The following is a 6,707-nucleotide window of genomic DNA, read 5'->3' as shown; positions in this document are numbered from 1 at the left end:
CCGTAAAGACGTAAAGTTGAATTATTTCAACCATCGACATACTTATCTTGTCTATAGACTATATTTATATATTATATGGACAGCGCATTCCACATACCCTGCCATGGGTTGCTTAATGCCTTAGTGCATTGGTGGAAATGGGGGGGAGGCTTGAGGGGGATTATAGTAAATATAAAATTATGTAAGAAGACTATTTTGTATTTAAATAAAAATTCATTTGCAATGTAATGTAATGCGATTGTTATAGCGAGCTGTTAAACTTCTCTCTCTCTCTCTTTTAATAGATATATTAATAGTCATATACAATCTTTTTCTGAAAATCATGTTGTCCCCAAACTTACTTTACATATTTTAGACTTTCAATCTATATCTTTACTTTAGGCCAACTTGACCCAGCCCGTACCCCACCCGACCCGTAGCGACAAGGCTGGGCCATTAGACAAATATTTCAGGTTGGATATGGTTGGATCATTGTACTTGGACTGGGCATGGGTGGGTCACATTTTTAATTTAAGTTTCGGGCCGAAAAAAAGTCCCATGCAGATCTCTAGTGGTTAAGGCATTAACCCCAACTGTTTTAGATTACGGAGATCAATATCAAACATTAGGTATATCAAAATATTAATTACCAAATTAATATACTAAACCCAGATTGGAGTGATTGAACAGTTTACTAGAACCACGAAAAACGTTGTACGCGAACGCGCGTTCTATGTGATGACATGGTGATAGTGAAATAGCTTTTTTAGAGTTTCTACTTTCTAGTTTAAATTGCTTACGGTGAACGCATATTTTGAGAACCTATGGTATATAACAGTAATTTTCTGTAGACGTTGGGCGGTAAAATATATTTTATTTTTTATTTTTTGGTTTTCCAAGTTTGTCAAATTTGTTCTAGCTATTCCATACTATACCAACTAATTCTGCATTTTACAAGGGGAGGAATTAAAAAAAAAAAATGTACTTTTTGTTGGGTCACCCTAGTGCATAAACGTATAATATAATATACGTATATACCTACGTGCAATCACACGGTCCTTGACTCGCGAGTCAAACACGGGTTGAGTAATGTACCTATTGTTTTCTTTTTTCATGTTTAAACGATAAGTCTTTATACAGAGTGATTCACAAACCACGCTCACCCCCTTATTTCTTAAATAATGCAGTTATACAAAATCTGATTTTTAAATTATTTATTATACTTAAAGATAGTACTACTTAATTATGAAAATGCGTCTTTTAAAATTTAAGTTCAGTCTGCCACTAAGGTCCATGATATTGGGTTTAGAAGATTATGGGGCTATGGCAATTTGATAATGTTAGTAATTAATATTGATACCTATATATTAACATAATAACATATATAATTTGTAAAAATGGTCCTATTGTATACATTTATAGTTAATACTATAGATGTCTAGATCCATAATATTACAATTTACTTCTATATAGGTAGTTCAATTTTATATTTTTATAAAATCATTTTTAATGATCATTATATGATCCTAGGTAGTATAAAGTTTTAATAACTGATAAACTCGTGCAAAAACTTGAATAAGTAACTACATAAACATAATTATTGTCAACTAAAGCATTTACGGCAAAAAAGGAGTTCTTGAAAAATAGAAGTTTGTAATTTGTATCACCACAGGATTAAGTATTACAAAATAATCTCAAGAATTTGAAATGGTCTTTATGTACAATTAAAAGTTCAAATAATGAGAATTTGAATAAATTCAAAATAATTAATTAATAGAGAAAAATAAATGGAGTGAAAATGCTTGGTGAATCACTCTGTATTTACAATATACAATATACATGTATGGAGTATGGACATTATATTCAAATTCTTAATTCTTATTGTTTAAACCCTATCGACAAATATTGCATAAACTACTTCTTACTTCCTTGTAAATATTATTATGCATGCACGTGCAGGTAATTCAATATAATACTGCAAATATATTACCGTATATCAAGTTATCGTACAATATTGTAAAAACACTTAATTCTTTGTACACTGACAAAATATACACGATATATCGACGCTCCAGTTCAATACTGCAACAACTCGAAATATTGCTAAAGCGAACTGATACATTTTTGGATTCATCTTTTAACATGCTTTTCAAATCAATAACGCAATAAAATATCAAAAAATTATTCCGTCCGTGAAGTCACTTGATTCGTTATGGAATTATTGTATTTTCCCTTTTATAACAGTTCAAAACTGTACCAAGTAAACTTAGTTCAATATTGAACTGGTACTATAACTTAAAAATAGAAATAAGTTGAGTTGTTACAGTATTGAACTATATTTATAATTATTTTAATTGCATCATGTTGACTTGTTGCAGTGTTATAATATATGAAAATATTTCAATTATAATTAATAATAGTAAATTGTAATTAATATGTTATAGGTAGGTACTAGGCCGTACAAAGGCGTATACATACGTTATTACATATTATTTATTAGTATATATGCCTAAGTATAGTGTTCGAATGTTTATGAAATTTTATGTTTTTTTCTTTTGGTCCAATTTGATAACATAGATTCATCATACATATATGATTCATGTTCTACTGAGTCAAATACTCAAATTATATCATTTTTATTTCGTATATTATTGCACATATTTTATTATTTGAGATTATAAATGCGTATTTTTGGATTTTTAAAATATAAAATATGCATATTTATTATTGAAGTAAATTTTAAAATTTGTTTACTTAAATATTACTAGGTATTTACTATTTTCTATAATTTTTAATTCTTTATTCCAAAGCATAATATTTTTAGAGTACTTACTACTTATTACTTACTTCCATATATAAAATTTGAATTTTGGACGATTAGTTTATGAGTTAGGTAAATGTATTTATACTTTAAAGTTATGATAAGCTAAGTGGAGTGGTACAAGGGTACACCGCAAAAATTCAAAATACTTAGGTATAAGTATATAACTATTAAGCTACTTGTACAAAATTTGTTTTATGGATCGACATATTATTCCAAATAATATACTACTTCAGAAAATAAAAGTAAATATGTATATCGTCATTCAAAATAATAAAAATTAAAAAAGGTGTGCAAATGGGTGTTGCTCTGCTGCTCTGCAGCTCTGCTGTATAGTAGGTTACAAATGGGTAACTGTAATGGATGGTGTTATGTTTGAATTCAATGATATAAATAATATCAGTGTATAGGAAAAACGATTCTGAGCAAAGACAGCCAGTCAGCGGTCAGTCTATGATATTACTAAGAATATAATATGATGATATTATTGTGAACAAAGTTATTTATTTACCAATTTACGTGGAACCTTGTTTTAAATTTTCAATCCTTAGCTATAAAAGTTGAACGTTTTATAAATTGTTAGCTAAAAAATCATTTTAGTAATAATAATCAAGTCATAGGTGTATGAATTGATAAAAAAAACATATTATGGTGTAAATTTCAAGTATCTATAGTTACCTCGACAGTTACCTATTCGTTTTTTGAATTACAGCAAGATAAGAAAATCGCTAAATGAGAAATCGATATGAATAACTTGTAAAAATCTTGTACAAATTTGAAAAAACGTTTTTAAATTATAAATTACCTAAAATTAATTGTTTATATAAAATAAATATTTTATATTATTAATATTTTCCTTAATTTTTGTTTTGTTTTTTCTTGCACTTTTGAAAACTATAATTATTTTAAATTTTGACCCTCTAAATGCATCAACTAGATTAACTTTTCCATCGAACAACATAATACTGTTGAAGAAAATTGAAGTAGTGTTATTGCCCCAAACGGGGATAACATACCTACACAAAAAATAAAAATATATAAATAAAAAAATTTCTAGGAAATCTGATAATTTATAAATACAATTTCAGGTTGGTAAATAATTGTTTGAGTTATAGGTAACTAAGTAGTATAGGAGTATAGCCGTATAAGACATAGGCAATGCCTATTAGGCATATATTAAAAAAAAAGTTGTGAGCATATTTTGAGGGTTATATTATGTAAATTGTAAAAGTCAAATGTTTTAATTTTTTTACAAATTTGGTAATTTTTTAGAATATAAAATATAAATCCAAACATGTTTAAGTAATTTTAAGTGGATGAACATAATATTATATACGAGCCTTATAGTTATTACTTATTAGGTACTTAGGTAGTTATTTTAGTAAATAACAAATATATTATATATCAAGAAGTATGGAAATTGCTGTCGTTGAATTATGGCATTGTCTATATATTTATACGATAATAGATATATCAATTATCAAAAATATTAATCTTTATCATTTTTGATAGGGGTGATTTTACTTCAATATTACTAAAAAAATGATTTTGCATGAATGCCATAATGCTTATTATCTTTGTTGCGACCGAGAGAAAACTAATAGTGCGCTGACATCCTCTTAAACTATAGTCGATTACAAAATATAGGTTAATATATAAAATTATATTTATAATTTATAAGTTATAACTATAAATTATTATAAATATAATTATAATAATTATTATTATACAATATGAAATTGGCTAGGTAGCTTACTATTAAATAGTTTCATAAAACTAGATCCAATTTTCTTGGTCTTTTAGAAATATTATCATCTATTAGTTATTACATCATATTAACTTTGATGTCCTTATATATTATGAACAGCCAACAGGTAGTTATTTGGGGGTGTTTGAATGCGATAACAACGAGGCACCAGTTTAATAAGCTGTATTTTGGGAATGGGAAGTACGACAATACGGTCAGAGTTATCACTGACCACGTTAACGCATCATAATTATACAATTTAATATAATCTGCCACAAACATATTAAAATATCTAATTAATATTTCAGGTATATTAAAATTTAAACAGTATTTTATTTATTAGTAATAAATTTCATTATTTTAGATTCTGAGTGAAACGATGAATGTATTGATTTTACAATGATGTGTTTTTTTTTTGTGTCTGTGTACACGATAAGTAGTCGAAATAATGCTTCGATTTTCAACTTAGTATTATATTGGATGGGAAAGTGAATGTTGTTGGTGCATTGGGGAGGTCAAAATTTAATATTCCCAATAGTTTTCGAAAGTCATTTTGACTCTTTTTGGGCTGTTTACGGACATTGTAAGTATTCAATTTTTTTAGTTTTTTTTTCTATAAATATTAATACAATTTTATTTGTTGGGTAAAAATGCTTGAAAATTTAATGCGAGGCTTCTGATATGTTGTTACAACAATAGCAGTTGAAAAATATTAAAAATACATAAACACAATTTTTTTTATAAGCATTTAAAGTTCAAATTTTGACAACATTTATCAAATTTAAAATTTAATAATTATTTTGTAGTTAAAAGTTTATTAAATGTTCAACTTTTATAGCTTAGGATTGTAAATTTAAAACAAGGTTCCACGTAAATAGGTAAATATATAAATTACTTTACTCACAATAATATCATCAAATATACTTAGTAATATCATAGGCTGACCAATTTGCAAAATTATTTTGCTGTTAAAAATGTATATACTGAGATTTTCTGATTGAATTTAGTTGATTAGTATAAAGACATAAAGTAATATGATAGCAAGTAGGTATACAGTATGTCTGTTCTCTGTAATTCTTTATACCTACCATTTAGTATTTTCACAATATTATATAATACCTACCTATATAGGCATCAAGCAGGCATCCATCCAACTGGCTACCCACCCACCCACCCACCCACCTACCACCTAAAAAAGTTCTAGGTATTTACCCCATTAGTCGTGCGTGTTCGGCGCCACTGTATTATGAGTTACCTATTACTTTATTAGTTAACAAGTAATAACAGATATTGAGAAATACCTAAATATTCTGTAAAATAATATTATTATATTATAGAAATATGTGATTTATTTATGTGAACAATTAATTCAACTAACTACGACGTATTACTAATAAAAATAATATTTACTTATAGCAATATAATATAATAAAATGATGCCCTTAGAAATATATTATATAATATAGGCTAATAGACTGTCTCGGTTCAGAATCGTTTTACGCATGCAATATGGATTGATTTATTCATACGTTTCATTGAATTCAATTTTAACATAATATTCATTACCGTGGCCTGATCAATTGAGAGGAACATTCGACGTCTCTAGTTTTCTAACTACTATATATTGTAGTAGAGACACTACTTCGTTTTTATTTTGTTATTGGGCAAAACTACTTCAGGATTCAGATGTTATCTAAAGTATATGATATTAGTATCGTAGCAATATATTATGCAATACAATAATAGGTTTAGATGTAATAAAATAATAATAAATAAATAATATAAGTTTACAAAATAGTTTTTTGATAATAATAAATTAATGTATAAAATATAGTTTTACGTAATTTAGATATTATTTTCCAAGAATGTTTTTAAGTGACATATAGTCATGACTCACGATTGTATGGTGATGAGTCAGATAGGTGTACTGTCAAGTGCAAGCTATACAGACGATCACGTCATGAACTCATAACTAAGAGAAAAAAATATAACGTGTGATTAAGGAGTAGGTATACCACATAGTTTGCACCTTATAAATGTTCATACAATATTCTACCTACAAATTATGTAAAAGAAATAAATTATAATATTATATGATCAAAACATAATAATAATCTTTTAAACATTTTACCTGATAAAATAATTATTCTATCGAAAATA

Source organism: Metopolophium dirhodum, chromosome 7 (genome assembly GCF_019925205.1).
Source record: "Metopolophium dirhodum isolate CAU chromosome 7, ASM1992520v1, whole genome shotgun sequence".
Taxonomy (NCBI): domain Eukaryota; kingdom Metazoa; phylum Arthropoda; class Insecta; order Hemiptera; family Aphididae; genus Metopolophium; species Metopolophium dirhodum.
This window is presented reverse-complemented; position numbering follows the sequence as displayed.